The following is a 19011-nucleotide window of genomic DNA, read 5'->3' as shown; positions in this document are numbered from 1 at the left end:
TTTGTAAAAAGAACTGTTAGGACTTAAATAATTAATGTAGCTTTTACTCTTCCTCCTTTTTATTTCTCAAACTCCGTGCTCCATCCTCTGACCTCCCTGCAAATTAGGCATTAGGTTCACACTTGCTTAATATAATGAAATAGAATAAAAGTTTTAACAAATACTTTTACACTCATGGGCTGCATAATGACATTTCAGTCAATAACAGGCCACATATATGCTGGTGTTCCTATAAGATTTTGTTACTATGTTTTTACTCTATCTTTTCTATGTTTAGATATGTCAAGATACACAAATAGTTACCATTGTATTACAGTTGTCTATGGTATTCAGTACAGTCACATATTGTATAGGTTTGTAGCCTAGGAACAATAGGCTGTATAGCATATAGCCGAGGCATGTCGTAGGTTATATCATCTAGGTTTGTGTGAGTATACCCTATGATGGTCACACAACAATGAAATTGCCTGATGGTATGTTTCTCAGACCTGCTGTTAAGCGATGGATGGCTTTTGACCTGGTTTAGATATTTATTCCTTCCAAATCTCATGTTGAAATTTGATCTCCCAGTGTTGGAGTTGGGACCTAGTGGGAAGTGTTTGAGTCATGGGGGTGGATTCTTTATGAATGGCTTGGTGCCAGCCTTGAGGTGATAAGTGAGTTCTTACTCTGTTATTTCATATGAAAAGTGTTAAAGAACCGGGCCTCCCCGCTCTCTCTTGCCTCCTCCTCTTTCACCATGTGACACATCTACTCCTTCTTTGCCTTCCACCATTATTGGAAGCATCCTGAAACCCTCACCAGAAGCAGATGCTGGCATCATGTTTCTTGAACAGCCTGTGGAACTGGGAGCTGAATAAACTGCTTTATAAATTACTCAACCTGAGGTATTCCTTTATGTTAGTGTAAACAGACTAAGACAGTTCTATTTGATAAAACCTCTCTGAGTTTAATCTCACCAAATTGGAATTCATAACATAACAAAACATTCACAACAGTTTTAATGTTTTTACCTCCTACTCTGTATGTAAACAGTTTGCTGAACAAATGAATAGCATGAACAGGAAGGTATATTACCTTCTTATTATACCTACTCAAGAAACCAAACTAGTTTCAACCATTTTGTAAGTGACTACTGCAATCTTGAAATCATGTACTGAATGGCAACACTTGAATGTCATAAACCTTTATTTTATAGTATGCATCCTTCAATTATTTCATACAAGTTAAATTTTTCTATACAGATACACACATATTTGTAAACAACCATATCTCTTAAATGTTTTGCTTTCCCATCTGGAGTTTTAAAAGAAAAATACGATTCTGTGTGGCTATTTTTCTTAAATCTCTTTTGATGCTATTAGAATGTGAAAATATTCCTTCTTGATTCCCACAGTCTTTAATTGTGGTCTTATCTGTATAGATACTTATTCTTCAGGTGTATTTAAAGCAGAAATTAACTCTAAAATAACCTTTTTAAATAGCACACATTTATTGAACAAATAATTAACTTTGATCCTAACTTTCTGTTTTAACTTCTCATATTATGAAAGTCGGCAAAGTGTATATAGCATAGTGTGGTGGTCAAGAACACAGACTCTGGAGCCAGACTTTCTAAATTAGAATGTTACTGTTTAATCTCTCTGTTTTACAATTTCTTCCTTTATAAAAAAGGAATAATAGTACCTATATCATGGGGTTATTATGAGGATTAAGGAAATTGATATTTGCAAAGCTCTTAGAATAATATCTGGCCCACGATTAGCACTATATGAGCCATTACTAGTTACAGTAATTTCCAAACTGTTAAGTTGTGAATAAATCAATTCAAATTTTATTTATTTATTTATTTATTTATTTATTTATTCCTGAAACAGAATCTTACTAAGTCCCATGCTGTAGTGCAGTGGCTATTCAGAGGTCTGATCATGGTGCACTGCAGCCCCAAGCTCCTGAGCTCAAGGGATCCCCCTGTCTTAGCCTCCCAAGTAACGGACTACAAGCACAACACTGTTCGTAGCATTGAGTTTACGTTATTAGGTAACACTCACTGGAGTCCGGGATGTTTCTTAACACTTAACTGTCAGGGTGTAGTGATCCTATAACATGTGAATGTACCAAGTTCAGAGCTGCTACTGTCACACACTTAGTGTAGCACCTACTTGTCTGTCACTGAATTGACTCTCTTGCTTGTCTTTTTTTAGTGAGATTAGGCCTCACTTTTTTCCATGCATTGTGATGGGGCGGTAGTGTATGCTATGATGTACTTCTTTCCTAAGAAGATATATTCGTTTTCTTTGTAGAAGAGAAATAAAAAGCACTGTTTAATGTCTAATTAGGACATGAGAATTTTAATGCTTGAAATGGGCTCTTTAAGATCAGCAAACTAAGGCAGTCACTGTATTGTACAGATAAATCAAGTGTAACTCCTCAAAAGTATTTATTCATGTTTTCATATATTAACGTAGTATTCTAGCCATAATGAGACCTGCTCTACTCATATCCAGTGCAGTTTCTGTTTTATAACAGAGATGTAGTAATATCACAACTTATATGAGAAAAGAAATATTGCTTTACTTCTGAATAGTTACTGGGGTAGAAAATAGATTTCCTTGGACATGTAAACTTTGTTAGTGGTATTTTAATGCCCTAATAAACACATTGATGCTTGTTGATATTCACAGCCAATTGAACAAACCAAATATTTCTCCTGTTCAATTTAGCCATTCTTTAGAGAGATTATCTTAATCCTAGAAATGCACTAATAAAATTGGCCTATTGCATTCAGAAAGATTTTACAAGTACCCTTATATAGTGAGGTTAAGAAATACAAATATGGCCGGGCGCGTTGGCTCACGCCTATAATCCCAGCACTTTGGGAGGCTGGGGCGGGTGGATCACGAGGTCAGGAGATCGAGACCATCCTGGTCAACAAGGTGAAACCCCGTCTCTACTAAAAATAAAAAAATTAGCTGGGCATGGTGGTGTGTGCCTGTAGTCCCAGCTACTTGGGAGACTGAGGCAGGAGTATTGCTTGAACCCAGAAGGTGGAGGTTGCGGTGAGCCGAGATCATGCCATTGCGCTCCAGCCTGGGTAACAAGGGTGAAACTCTGTCTCAAAAAAAAAAAAAAAAAAATGCAAATATGATCTGGGTGTGGTGACTCACCCCTATAATCCCAGCACTTTGGGAGACCAAGGCGGGTGGATCACGAGATCAAGAGTTCGAGACCATCCTGGTCAGCATGGTGAAACCCTGTCTCTACTAAAAATACAAAAATTAGCTGGGCATGGTGGTGCGCGCCTGTAGTCCCAGCTACTTGGGAGGCTGAGGCAGGAAAGTTGCTTGAACCCAGGAGGCAGAGGTTGCAGTGAGCTGAGATAGTGCCATTGCACTCCAGCCTGGGTAATGAGCGAAACTCTGTCTCAAAAACAAAAAACAAAACAAAAAAAAGAAATACAAAGATGTCAACCTTACAGATTAAATTAGAGCTTTTACGCAGTTTGCTCCTCCTGGAAGATATCAAAGGAACTATGGGTAACATATCTCCATAAGTAGGGATATTTTCTGTAGTGATACAAAGCTAAGTTTGCCAAATTAACTTCAGTTTAATTCCTTAATGTCAGTTTGGAGCATATTGTATGTTGACATGACATGAGAAAAAGATATTATCTGTCAGAAATCAAGCTAGTAAAAATGAGGACGCTAAAGCAGCAGAGCACAAAAGCATAGTGCAAGGTACTTTGAGGTCCTCTGTGGAAGGATGCCCTGTTCTTCTGCTAAGAATTAACTAATCAGTAGTTCTTTAAACCCATTTATATGTCAACATGCATGGTGGATATGTTCTCATGTGTGACTCATTCCCAGGGATTTACCTAAGAGTTTTTACAGGCTTTGCCATAGATAAGAGGTTATAGCCTCTGCATGGGTCCCACTGTGATACCACTTTTTTCTCCTATGGGAATGGGATACAACACTGTCTCTCAAACCATCAAGGTTAAGACCACTATCTTATAACACTAAGCATGAAATTCGTAGTAGATCCCTAAGTCATCTAGGAGTGATAGCTTTTATCGATCTTGTTAGATGGAAGTTGGCTTATTAATAACTGATATGTATGTTTTCTTATGTTTTAAGGAAAAAGGAAAAACAATTTTAGATTTCTTGTTTAGATGAAAAAATAGTGTCCAAGATATGTGAACTATATCTCTGTGTGGGTCTGAATTTTTACGTATTTTTAGTTCCATAAAGCATATCGAACTGGTCTATTTTTAGCAGTGTATATATTAGGTAAGAATAGCATTCTGTTTATTTTTTAGCTATTTTCTTTCCTAACTTGCTGCTGTGCTGTTTTTGGTTGTGCCTCACAACAAGTTGACCTTTTTTTCCACCTGAAATAAAGTATTTTTTTCTTATGAAAATAATGCATGCCTATGATTAGGAATTTGGATAGGAAAGAAGGTATAAAGAACACAAAAGTTAAATTAATAATTACTTTTATTAGAATTACATTGATTCATTTTGGTTTTATTTTAAAAATGGCTTATGTAGGCTTATCTTTACTTGGACCGTCCTGTTACTTAGTATCCCAGCATTAATTTATGTATAGTGTCAATACTAGTCTAATACTTGAAAACTTTTAATAGTGCTCTTTCATATTGCTCAATATGGTATCATTTTGTAAACAAGTTTGTTGTTGGAAGTTTGAAAATTCTCAGGCTTCCTTCGCTGTTCTATAGCTTCCAATGTTGCAAATATGTTTTGCCTTTTTAATATTTACATGATGTATTCACAAAGGAAGAAACCCTGATCCTCCTACAAATAACCTGATAAAAACTTGAATTTACATGAGAGGAAGAGTTAAAGGTGGTAACAAACTTGAATCCCTGAGTTGGAGAAATTAAGTTATGGGAAAGGGTCTCTCTATCTCTCTGTGTGTTTCTTTAAAATAGAATTATCACAAAGTTTCTGTGAGGACTGGGATCAAGAGAGTAGATTTCAGAGGTCAGTTCAACAAAGGTGAGGCATTTTTCCTTAGAAAAGAGTATATTTTTCATATGCTACTTTTTGCAAGACTAAAGCATGCCAGTTATTATGACTGTTAAATTAGAAACTGACATTTCAATAAAATCAGTCTTTTATACGTTACAGGTTTTTAAAAACAAACCTGTGAAAGAAATTTAAGTAGGAACTTTGACCTTCGGGACTTAAACTAGTTTTGATCTTATTTTCTTCTACCCATTGACTGTCCTCTTTGAAAATAGATCACTTCCCTGACCAGAGATTGAGGCTCTAAACTTGTCTTGCAAATACGTACACTTGGTCACAAGACAAACCTCATAAGAATAGGAATGGTTCATGTGTCTGTTACTACAAGTACATTAGAGAATTTCTAAAATTCTTTGATAGCCATATGAATTTGTGTCTAAGATATGTCGAGAGATTCTCATGCGTCAGCCTCTTGAGGAGCTGGGACTACAGGTGCACACAATCCACACCTGGCCAATTTTGGTGTTATTAGTAGAGACGGGGTTTCACCATGTTGGCCAGGCTGCTCTCGATCTCCTGACCTCAAGTGATCTGCCTGCCTTGGCCTCCCAAAGTGCTGGGATTACAGGCGTTAGCCACCATGCCCGGCCTCATTATGGAATTTCTTACCAAAGACCTAAAACTACTATTTTATTAAATGAAAAGTTAAGGGAGGATTGGACTATAACTTCAGGCTGTTTTATCATATGCATATTTAGAATAAAAAATAGTATTCACTTATTAAGTATATACTGAATATATTTGTCCCAGCTCTTTTGTAGATGTTTGGAATACACTGCTGGAAACAGAAAGTCTCTGGTTGTGGAAGATTTTGAAGGCTCTTCACAGAGAGACAGTAGAGCAAATACAATTTGAGAGAGTGAATGTGCTGTGGAGGAAAGAAAAAAAAAATAGTGTGATACATAGGCCAGGGCATGACAGTTGGCAGAAGTAGGGAGGGATTCCTCTTTAGAGGGCATAATGGTGAACTAAGACCACTCAGAGGGGTGGCATTTGAGTGTGTAGTGATGCCAGAATATTATGGGGATGGATGAGTTTTTGAATAATTGAGAGAGGAGCACTCTAGTCAGAAGGTGCTGTGAGGGTCAGGATCTTTTGATATGCAGAAAGGTTGAGTGAGAGTTAATCAGGAGTGTTTGTGACAATACCAGTGGAGGCCATTGGTGAGCATACAAATCATTGCTACTTGCTTTTTTTACTGCATCTCTGTGCTTCCCTAATTTCTTACATTCAAGCTTTCTGACTTTTGGTATATGATTTTCTGAGTTTGAAGGTTATTTTTTTACTTCTTTTGGAAAATATGCATCATATCTAATTTGCTTTATTGGTTTGATATAGTCGTATGACTCAGCAGCTTTGATGATAGAACCTTAGCTGAAGGGCTGGGGAACTTAAAAAAAAAAATAAAATGAAACGTTAAATTCAGGACACAGAATGTTCTGTGTATAAAATTATATTAAATAATAATATATTAATGTCCCTTGCCATTTTTCCTCTGATCTGCCTCTAACCTGTCATGGCCTTATGCCCAGTGTTTATCTTAAGGGGCAGAAATGGCCTCTTTCTTGTCAGCTTTAGGAAAAACTCTGGTTAAGGCAAAGGCCTACTATTCATTTTTAGTATATAGAGTCCCACATACATAATTTTAGAAATGAAAACATGGCTTTACATTTTGCACGTATGAATTTGGAAGCTATTTTCAAAGATTCTTCAATTTCTAAAGCATTAATACAGTTCAGTTTTTATTTTATTTTATTTTTGACTTTTTTTTTTTTTTGAGACAGAGTCTTGCTTTGTCACCAGGCTGGAGTATAGTGGCGTGATCTCGGCTCACTACAACTTCCATCTCTTAGGTTCAACTGATTCTCCTGCCTCAGCCTCCTGAGTAGCTGGAACAACGGGCGTGCAACACCACACTCAGCTAATTTTTGTATTTTTAGTAGTAACCGGGCTTCTTCACGTTGGCCAGGATGGTCTGGAACTCCTGACCTCAGATGACCCACCTGTCTTGGCCTCCCAAAGTGCTGGGATTACAGGCACAAGCCACCGCGCCTGACCCTATTTTCATAATTTTAAAGTTAGTACAAATGCATATGTACATGATAGCGCTTCTGTTTTGACAATAAAGATACTAGATTAAGAGACACTTAAATTATATTCATACAGTGTATTTCCTGTTAAGAACAGGTTCGCTAACCCTGAAGCCTGTCTTCTTTCTTGCTATGTACATTCGTTTTTAATTAAACTAGTTGGATGCAGTTACTTTCTGTGAAATGAAGATTTATTTTGGAAGTGACCTTTATTTTGTTAGCCGAAGCAGTAATCAGAAGAATTAATAGAATAATCAAATTATATACAAACTCATAAATCATCTTGAATAGTGCTGTCCAAAGTTCAGCTATTAATGGGTCATACTGTTTTGCAGCTATGTTTAAGAAAATTACAACTGCTGATTTGTACCTTGATAGGAACCAAAATTACTTTTTTAAAACCTATGTAGAATGGAGGCTACCAGCCGAAAATTTTCACAACTCTTAATTTATCTATAATACAGTTTAATGTCACCAGGGCAAAATCGAAATTCAGTACATGTTTGTATACTCTCTTTTAGTAAAACCTGACTCATTGGATAATATGCCCAATTAGTTATACTGGTTTAAATGTCTGTAATTTGGAGTTAATAACATCAAAGAATTAGATTATACTCTAGATATACACAATTATCTGAATAATATACTGTGTAGATGTTATGTTGCTTTTGTGACTTTTTCTCAAGCTTGTAAATAATAAGTAATTGAAGTGGCAGTTTAATAATTGAAACTTAAGCAGGAAAAATAATCTCATTAGACTCAGTACTTCACATGACCTAGAAACTATTTACATGGATTCCCATGTTCTTTTTAACTTCAATTAAAATAGGACGAATGGGAAATTCCTTGCTGTTAAACTTTGTATTTTTATAGTTGCATATATGGGAATTGTAGGTGTCGGTCATGCCTGTTATGTAGCTGGTAATACTAAACACAAGTTTCAGTCAAAGCTTTGTACAGTCAAGTGTATACTCTGTCAGAGCCTATTAAAGTGAATTTTGTTTTAATCCAAGGCTTTATAGAAAACAATTTTTTTTTTTTGAGGCGGAGTTTCACTCTTGTTACCCAGGCTGCGGTGCAATGGCGCGATCTCGGCTCGCCTCAACCTCCACCTCCTGGGTTCAGGCAATTCTGCCTCAGCCTCCTGAGTCGCTGGGATAGCTAATTTTTTGTATTTTTAGTAGAGACGGGGTTTCACCATGTTGTCCAATATGGTTTCGATCTCTTGACCTCGTGATCCACCCGCCTCGGCCTCCCAAAGTGCTGGGATTACAGGCTTGAGCCACCGCACCCGGCCAGAAAACAATTTTTAAATTACTGTTTAGTATAATTTATTTTGTAAACTTGAAAGTGACATTTTCTTTTTTAGAACTAATTTTTTACAAAAGAAAACTATGCTAACAAGTAAGGAAAATTGTCTTTATTCTCAGTCAGTAGTCACACCCAGATATTATTTTCAAATAAATACCCATTTTTTCGAATTAGTATTCCCATTGTGTTAATTTCAGAACTCTCAAAACTTCTGAAAAGAATGAAGATTATCTTGGTATTAAACGGTAAACAACTGTTCTGTAAAATGTATCAGCAGTCTATGTAAGAATAACCAGAATAAGGTTTAAACTTTCATTTATCACTGGCTCTCATCTCATAGAGAGACTTTTTTTTTTTTTTTTTTTTGGAGACGGAGTTTCGCTCTTGTTACCCAGGCTGTGGAGTGCAGTGGCGTGGTCTCGGCTCACCGCAACCTCCGCCTCCTGGGTTCAGGCAATTCTCCTGCCTCAGCCTCCTGAGTAGCTGGGATTACAGGCACGCACCACCGTGCCCAGCTAATTTCTTGTAATTTTTAGTAGAGTCGGGGTTTCACCATGTTGACCAGGGTGGTCTTGATCTGTTGACCTCGTGATCCACCTGCCTCGGCCTCCCAAAGTGCTGGGATTACAGGCTTGAGCCACCACGCCCGGCCGAGATTTTTTTATTTTAAAGTAATTTTAATTATTTAAAAAATCTATTAAAAGTGAAAATATTACAAATATGGCCAGAGTGTCCTTAAGGCATTTATCTTCCTTAATTTCTTCCTTAGCCCCTAACCCTCTATTGAAAGGTAATAGCTCTTGCTAGTTTTTAGTGTATCTTTCCTGATCTTTTGCTATACATTAAAATAATTTTTTTTTTTTCTCCTCAGAGGAAATGTATAGTATGCTATAGTTTTTTCTTCTTTTGTCCTTCTGAAGCTTCAAGAAACAGGCCAGAAACTACAGAGCAGTAAGGCTATTACTGTGGCATGACAGTCAGTTTTGTGAAAAATAGCTAAAGGGTGAAATTCTTGAACATACAACCCACAGGAGGCAAGAACATGGTTTTTGTGAGGTAATTATACCTCAGCCATCTAACAGTGGTCTTCGAGAGGGGTAAATAAGGTTTGAACAAGGGGGAGCCAGTGAACATTTGATTTCCAAACAGCCTTTGAGAAGATTTTATACCAAAGACTGCTTTAAAAAATAAATGTTCTCCCACCATGGGGTTGGGATTAATGTTCAGTCATGCATAAAGATCTAGTTTAAACACAATAAGGAAGGAAGGGAGTGCTTTATATGAGCTTTACTTGCATGGGGAGATTTTTACAGTAGGCTTTGCCAAGAATCAACGTCTAGTTTTTTGTTTTTGTTTTTGTTTTCTGTAATTTTTGCAAATGATTTAAGAGTCAGCATGGTGACACACTTTTAACCCACCTTCCAGTTTATTGTTGACACTGAGAACTTATAGATAGTAAAATAAGCTGAGGAGTATTTGCTAATGGACTGTTTCACAAGGACCCTGTGAAAAAGCAGGAAAATGGCATGAGTGGCTGTGTTTCTAAGAAGATGCTCTCTGTACGTTTTTCAACCCATGAAAGGGATCTGGGAGTTGTTCTGTAGGGCTCCCTAACAACATTAGTTTTGTATATTTTTGTTTCTGCATTCAGGAAAACCAACATAATAATGGACATAGCCATGAAGAGCATTAGAAGTAAAAGAAGTATATTCTTACCTGGATTCAAAATCAATGTTTCTTTACCTGTATATTATTTGTGCAATTCAAATTTTCAAGACTAGGCAGCAAAATGGAGCAATTATTTAAGGATTATTTGTCCTGTACAGAACATCAAACCAGAGAAAGAGCCCAAGAAAGGAAACTGAGCAAAAGAAATCTTCTAGAGAGTCTAAGTAGATTTGCTATAGTTTGCTACACCCCAGAAGTTTGAACCAAAGACTTTCTTTTGAATTTAAAAATCTGTTTTTGAATCAATTTGCTTAGTTAGCTCTGTGGCAGATAATAAAGACGGGGCAAATAGCATGAGTGTTCAGACTGAAAAATTCTGTTTTATGAAGAGCTTAGTTTAAATTATGATGTTTAAAGGGTGGTCAGGAAACACCAGTGCTTTTCCATCAAACACCTATATCCAACCCCTATATCACCTTTCCAACTCCCATATCACCTTCACACGATCCATTGACATCATTGTGATAAGCTATATTGAGGAATCACTGAGTTGGCTCAGTGGTTCTGGCCCTTGTACAAACCAGGTAGCCATTGTACTTATGAAACTTAGATGTGGAGGCTAGATTTTGAACCAAGCGTATAAGTTGACCTTCAGTATTTTAGAAGGTTTTATCTTTTAAAGACTGAGTGATCACTTGTAGTCTATAATTTATGCTAATTTATTCTGGACCCTTGGTGCAGTTACTAATAGAGATCTGTTTTTGTTATCCAATACATAGTTTTATTGTGACTTTGCTATAGAAAGTTAAATTTAAGGACAGCTGGAAAAACTGAAAAACAATGAATATCATCTACAGAATGTCATGAAGAATAAAGGAAGCTAGATAAATGGCTAAGATTTATCAAATGGAGGCATTCTCTGGGAGCAAGTTTTCTGAAGGCTATGTGTTGTTTTTTTTGACAGCTTTCTCTAGATTAAGCATGATGATTCTGCCTTCCAAGAATGACAGCAGTTCCTAAATGGCAGTTCATCAGCCCACAACCTTTTTCTTGAGTGAGAAATCTACACCAGAAGCCCCACTAGACTCAGATACTTGTACTAGATAATTTCTTGAAATAGCAGCAGTGCTGTTATTCCAGGTCTATGATGACTCCTTAAGACATAGAAACTAACCTGTTCCTATATAGAAATTAGTACCCAGAGTATTAAGTTATAATCTTGATGAATGGCTAAGAGATAGTGGTTTTTGAAGTTGGTAACAATTTGCTGTTTCTAAGAATTACCGCACAGGTAGAGTAAGTGCTTTCTGGGTATTCCTTCACAGCAATACTTGTATAGGAAGACTCTCAGGCTTGAGCAGTTGCATTTGATTGCTTCCAGTTTCATGAGGGAGAGTGCTTTCATGAATATGCATATTACTTTATACTCGTTCTCAGGAAGACATCTCCCTTCTACCTCCCGTCCATTTGCAGTTCTTGTCAGCTTTATGCCTCCTATATGTCCTCAGTCTCTCCACATCTTTATCTGCAGTGCTATTACCTTACTTTAGTTCACCATCTACTCTTACTTGGTCTATGGCAGACATAACTGGCCTCCCCTCTTTCACTCTTGCCCCTTTGAGAATTCTCCCCACAGCAGCCAGGCCCATTTTTAAAATAATACAGATCCGATCATGTTGCTGCCTTGCTCAAAACTTGCTGATTCCTACTAATCATACTTAAGAGTAAAATTCAAGGTTTTTACCCCGGCCTTGAAAGCCTTGCAAGATGAGGCCCCCAACCTATATGTGTCCTTGTTTCCTGTTGTACTTCTCCCTGTTCACTGTGTTCTGGCTCCATTAGCCATTGCTCTTTTCCTCAAAAACACTGAGCTAGTTTGCACTTCAAGTTTTGAAATTTCATTTTATTTCTGCTTGGAATGTTCTTCTTCCACCTTTCATGTGGTCAGTTTCTTTTGATCACTCAGGTCTCAGGTCAGATATCAATTCCTCAAAGAGACAGTCCCGGAATAATACCCTGTCTAATGTTCCAACCCCCATATCACCTTTACATTATCCTGTTTTATTATCTTAAGAACACTTACCACTATCTACTGTCATCTTATTTCTTGCTTGTTGTCTCTCTCGTACTAGATAAGTTATATAACAGCAGGGACAGCTTTGTCTTGCATACTTTTGTATCCCTGGTGCCCAGAATTACACCTGGTGCATAGTAGGCCTAGTTCTACAAATATTTGCAAATAAAGGTACAAATGTTATTGCTTGTTGCCTTCAACATTAACACTTCTCTTAAAACTACCACAGATTCCTTTGTAGAAGGTAGTTAAATTGACCAGGTCTCCAAGTTGCTTGAATCCTTTTAGAAACTGTGGGGCTTGAACACTTGGAGGTGGACTCTCACACAGTCAGGAAGAGCAGTGTAGCCTACAAACCCCACATTGCTGGTACAATCTGTAATAATTATCTCCTTTGTTATAGAAGGTGTTAGCTAACAAAAGCTATGATGTATTTCATTTACCATGCACCAGGCAGATACTAAACACTTTACATGTATTAATCCATTTAATCCTTGTGGCAAGTCTATGCAATAGATATCATTATCTCCATTTTATAGTCTTGAGAATTGAAACACTGTCACACAGCTAGTAAGTGGGAGGAATCGGGAAAGGAACCTAGGCATTCTGACTCAAGATTTACAATATCTACATTAATTTCAAAATCACCTCCACGAGTTGATCTCTTTGCAATTTGCACATCATAAGTAAAGTTATACACTTGATTTCTAGTGACCCAGTAATTTTGATTTTGGTGATCACTGCTTGCTAAACAAGGCCTTCTGTCATCATGACTCATATCAGGTCGGGCTTGCTATTTTGGCAATACTGGATCACTGTGAATGAGGCTATGTTGTAGTGGAACACTCATTTGAAGGCTCTTTTGATGGCCTTGCTGAATAGAGTAAAACTTTATAGATAATGAGTTTCAAGAGCTTATAGCAGAGGAGGAAGCCTGGCTTGGGATTGTTTTGAACATAACTGTTTCCTGAGGCCACAGGAGTCATTACCTATGACAGATCATTCCCAACTTGGTTTGACTTAAGGTTTTTTTGACTTTAAAATGGTATGGAAGTGATAGACATTCGGTACCCTTCTCAACTTATGGTGGAGTTATGTCCTATTATACCCATTGCTGCTTTCAATTTACAAGGCAAGGAGCATCTGTATTTAGCTACTGCTCTTGAGGAAGCATTCTGTTTCAGGCCAACAGGAAGTCTACACTGAGTTGGATTCCAATAGCTTGAGTCTTAGCAGGGATCTTGGGGAGAAATGATGCTGTGGTATATGCCATCCAATTTTGCCTTCCCAGGAGCCAGACCCACTACAGCAAAATGCAGTATTTACTTATGACACCTACAATACAAATATTCTCCTTACCTCTACTTCCTGCTCAAAGGAAGATACCAAATGCCAAGACAGGAAGGAAAAAAAAAAAGGAATGATAGCATAAGTGAATACTCTGCTAAATAATAGTATAAATATAAACCAGTTTTACTATATACTGTAGGTCATATAGCATGTTTGTGGGTTACATACTTTTATTGCATATTCATATTATATCATTTATAATCTGACATGATTTGGTAATATAAATATGCAATATGAATATATAACCCACAAACATGCTATATGATGTACAGTATATAGTGAACTGCATTTATAGTATAGGAACATGTATGTAAACAGCATTAAGATCTTCCTGTATGAAACTGCATTTATAGTACATACACATATGTATAAGTACCACTAAGACTTTTGGGATCCCCTTCGCGCGCGCGCACGTGCGTGTGTGTGTGTGTGTGTGTGTGTGTGTACACAAAAATAAATACATGCATTTAGGTTTCGTTACATGTACTTTTTCAGACCGGCAGCCACTAACCAGGTCAACATGACAGAAAACTCAACATATTGTTTTAAATACAGTGTTATGATAAATGCATATGTATGAATATAGTTACAAGAAACAAATTTGGACTTTCTATAGATAGATGTAATCACTGAAGCCTTATAGTATCTCGTGACATGTAGACATGCCTACCTACTGTTGGAATGGAACTTCTGCTTTTCAGTTTACAGTTTTAGCTGGGGTGTCACTAAAGCACAGTGATGATCAATGGTTACCCTAATTTTTCTCTTGTAATAGACTTTTTTGTTTGGTTTGTTTTTAATGGAGTTTGACAAAGAGTTCAAATGTATTTTTATAGTGACTTTTTTGGGGACGGTCCTACCTACTGTGTTTAGTAGTATTCTTTTTTAGGTAAGTCCTGTAAAACTTATACTTGTTTGCCTTTAGGCTGCATACTAACCTTAGGAAGGGAGGTGTACAGAGTTTCATTGCCAGGCGTTATGTTAGGCCTCAGGATGGTTGCTATAAACTGGACTAAAGCTGGAGCCTACCTGGCATCTCAGAGATGTTTGTCATCTTTGGTTGCATAATTGTCCATCACTAAGGCATGTTAACCTTTGGGTTGTTAGGCTACCATTTAATGCACTGGAAGAGAACGTGTCATGTGGAACCTTATTACCTCGCCCAAATCATGGTAAATATTTACCCTCTACTCACAGCATTTTCTTAATTTAAAAATTTCTAGCTTACTAGTGATGTATACTTTATACATCACTTTTTAAAATGTGGATTACAGAATATTCCTAATTTGCTAGGTTCTGTAAAGACCACCATTCTTATGGTTAAACTTACTTTGAGTTTTTGCACCATCTAAAATGAAGTCACACATAATCCATAGAACATGTACAGACAGAATAAACATGAACTTTCTTAGGTGAAAATAATGTGTAGAAGTTGAGGGATTATTTTGCACTTTGTAATAATTTTTGGAATTTGACAGGAATTAGAACAAGTCTTAGAGTATCTTTGATCATCTGATTCTGTTGCTTTCCTTCATAATCCCAAGAAAGATAATACTGACAATGGACAGGTTGGTGTGATGGTTAACAGAGAAACCTCTGAGACCAAATCACTTGGATTTTTACCCCAGCAATACCATTTCCTTAGTGACCTCTAGCAAGTCACTTGACCTTTTCCTCAGCTTCCAAATCTGTGAAACCCTGGCTTATAGGATTATTATAGGATACAATATGTTAATACATGTAAAATATCTGTTGTGTAATAAACACTCAATGCCAGTTGTGATTATTATTTGTGTGGTTGTTGTTGGCTGTGTGCCCGAAAGAACATTGTGTAGTCAATAATTATTTCCCCATATATAATTCTCTACTTCTCATGTAAATGCCTGCTATTTGGGTTTTGAATGCATTTCTCAAGAACTCCCTACTATTGTGCTTCTTACCTACTTATAAAAGATTTCCACTGTTGCTCATTACCACCAAGTAGTCCTCATGCCCCAAGCCAAAACTTTTTTTTTTTAAGACTACCCATGGGAATGACTGATAAGACTAGCATACATTCTCACTCACAGGCGGGTGTTGAACAATGAGAACATGGACACAGGGAGGGGAGCATCATACACTGGGGTCTGTGGCAGGGGAACTAGGGAAGGGACAGTAGCGGGTAAGGAGTTGGTGAGGGATAACATGGGGAAAAATTCCAGATGTAGGTGATGGGGAGGAAGGCAGCAAACCACATTGCCATGTGTGTACCTATGCAATAATTTTGTATGTTCTTCACATGTACCCCTAAACCTAAAATGTGATAAAATATATATTTAATAAAAGAAAAGAATAGCATACAGAGGAGTCTTTATATCAATACTCATTTTGTGTGGCACTTCTTACAAATCACTGTTTTCTTTTTTTTTCACTTGGAAATAAGATATGTGAAGAAAATACAGAGGTAACAGAGAACAAATGCTACCATTATGAGGTACACATAGCTTCCCTTTCTAACAAAGAGTGGTATGGGGGAAAAAACACATGAGAAGCAGTATGAAAAATGTGTATGCACATGTATCCATATACCTTTCCAAGAACACAAAATGCTTCTTATGTTCTCATTTCAAATTAAGAGTATATTTAAATGAATTATCACAGTTCTGTCTCATTATTAGACTTCTTCTATAATATTTCCCGTCATTCACATTAACTAGTTCTTAGCATTCTTTACATTCTTGTGTTTTTATCCATATAGTATATATCTACTGTTAATAAATCATATTATTGAAAACCAGGTGATTTTTTGATGATTTATTATATGTAATTATAGATGCCCCTATATCTTGGCATCTATAACCGTATTTAAATTTATTTGAGGACCCATTTAGCTTAAAAGAACTATAAAATAATTTTAAAAGAAAAGGATACTTAATAATATTATAAAGTAACAGTATGTTTCATAAACATTATACTATTTCATAAAAGGAGGTCTTTATAGAAAATTGCATTTAATTCTGGTTAAGTGGATTACTTAGGCTTTTGATAATACTGTCATAGCCTGTGGCATATTGTTTTTTCTTTTTTAACCTTATGCAGCTTTCAGTGGATTCTGAATTTATTCATTTGTATCTCTTGTAATGTGGAAAGATATTTAAAAATAATTTTTCTCCAGTGGGGAATTGATTCAGTAATATTAAGTTTTATCTAATGCTCTTTCTCTGTGTATATATGTATATATGTGAACATGGGCCATCTCACTGAAATGGAAAATTCAGTAGGTTGGTTGGTAACAGCTCATGCATAAGCTGCTTACAAAGAGCTTGGAAACACTGGGGCTACCATTCATGTGAGGTAAAGATACCCACAGGCAAATTGGAACACTGATTATGTGGTCTACAATTTCTTCAAGTGCAAAGGTGTATAGTTGCATATGTGTATACATTTTTCATACTGCTTTTGATTGTTTTTTCCCCCATACCAGTCTTGCCTATTAGAAAGGGGAGATATGTGCAGCTCGCAATGGTGGCATTTGTTCTCTGTCTCACCTCTGTATTTTCTTCATGTATCTTATGCCCAACTGACAAGTTTTTTCCTGGGATTTTGGGGGCCTTAACCTAACTCAGCCTATTGATGTGGAATGGGCCAGTAATATTTCATGTACATATGGGCTCTTTCAGTATCAGTAGAAAATTGATGGTGAAGATTGGGCTGATTGTGTCAATTACATCAGTTTCCCTATATCAGTATTCCGCTATCAACAACAGGAGGCGGAATACCCCTTGGGCATATTTATTGATCACATTTATTGATTTGCATATATTGAACCAACCTTGCATCCCAGGAATAAAGCCTACTTGATTATTGTGAATTAGTTTTAATGCTGCTAAATTCAGTTTATTAGTACTTTTTTGTGGATTCTTGTGTCTTTGTTCATTAAGGATATTGGCCTGAAGCTTTCTGTTTTCATTGTGTTTCTGACAAGTTTTGGTTTCAGAAAGACACTGACCTCATAGAATTAGTTAGGGAAAAGACCTTCCTCCTCAATTTTTCGGAATAGTTTTAGTGGGATTGGTACCAGCTCTTTGTACATCTAGTAGAATATGTTTGTGACTGTGTGGCCCAGGGCATTTTCTGTTGGTAGGCTTTTTTTTTTTTTTAAAGTTTTCTAAATTTTATTTATTTATTATTTTTTAAATTGCATTTTAGGTTTTGGGGTCCATGTACAGAACATGCTGCAAGATAGTTGCATAGGTACACACATGGCAGTGTGTTTTGCTGCCTTCCTCCCCTTCACTCACATTTGGCATTTCTCCCCAGGCTATCCCTCCCCAGCTCCCCCCCGCACTGCTGTCCCTCCCCTATTCCCCCCAATAGACCCCAGTGTGTAGTAATCCCTTCCCTGTGTCCATGTGTTCTCATTTTTCATCACCCACCTATGAGTGAGAATATGCGGTATTTCATTTTCTGTTCTTGTGTCAGTTTGCTGAGAATGATGTTCTCCAGATTCATCCATGTCCCTACAAACGACACGAACTCATCATTTTTGATTGCTGCATAATATTCCATGGTGTATATGTACCACATTTTCCCAATCCAGTCTATCATCGATGGGCATTTGGGTTGGTTCCAGGTCTTTGCTATTGTAAACAGTGCTGCAATGAATATTCGTGTGCATGTGTCCTTATAGTAGAATGATCTATAGTCCTTTGGATATATACCCAGTAATGGGATTGCTGGGTCAAATGGAATTTCTATTTCTAAGGCCTTGAGGAATCGCCACACTGTCTTCCACAATGGTTGAACTAACTTACATTCCCACCAACAGTGTAAAAGTGTTCCTTTTTCTCCACATCCTCTCCAGCATCTGTTGTCTCCAGATTTTTTAATGATCGCCATTCTAACTGGCGTGAGATGGTATCTCAGTGTGGTTTTGATTTGCATCTCTCTGATGACCAGTGACAATGAGCACTTTTTCATATGATTGTTGGCCTCATATATGTCTTCTTTCGTAAAGTATCTGTTCATATCCTTTGCCCACTTTTGTATGGGCTTGTTTGTTTTTTTCCTGTAAATCTGTTTGAGTTCTTTGTAAATTCTGGATATCAGCCCTTTGTCAGATGGGTAAACTACAAAAATTTTTTCCCATTCTGTTGGTTGCCGATTCACTCTAGTGACTGTTTCTTTTGCCGTGCAGAAGCTGTGGAGTTTGATTAGGTCCCATTTGTCTATTTTGGCTTTTGTTGCCAGTGCTTTTGGTGTTTTGTTCATGAAGTCCTTGCCTACTCCTATGTGCTGAATGGTTTTGCCTAGATTTTCTTCTAGGGTTTTTATGGTGCCAGGTCTTATGTTTAAGTCTTTAATCCATCTGGAGTTAATTTTAGTGTAAGGTGTCAGGAAGGGGTCCAGTGTCTGCTTTCTGCACATGGCTAGCCAGTTTTCCCAACACCATTTATTAAACAGGGAATCCTTTCCCCATTGCTTGTTTTTG

General features: G+C 37.0%; 1 protein-coding gene across 24 annotated transcripts in view; it reads left to right on the top strand.

Moving 5' to 3' along the window:
• The window catches only part of CHM (CHM Rab escort protein), a 190440-nt gene that overhangs the window by 118668 nt on the left and 52761 nt on the right, over positions 1 to 19011 (top strand). The window lies entirely within an intron of this gene.

This window comes from Callithrix jacchus, chromosome X (genome assembly GCF_049354715.1).
Source record: "Callithrix jacchus isolate 240 chromosome X, calJac240_pri, whole genome shotgun sequence".
NCBI classification, from domain to species: domain Eukaryota; kingdom Metazoa; phylum Chordata; class Mammalia; order Primates; family Cebidae; genus Callithrix; species Callithrix jacchus.
The sequence above is the reverse complement of the archived record's forward strand: the minus strand, read 5'-3'. Positions and strand labels throughout refer to the sequence as shown.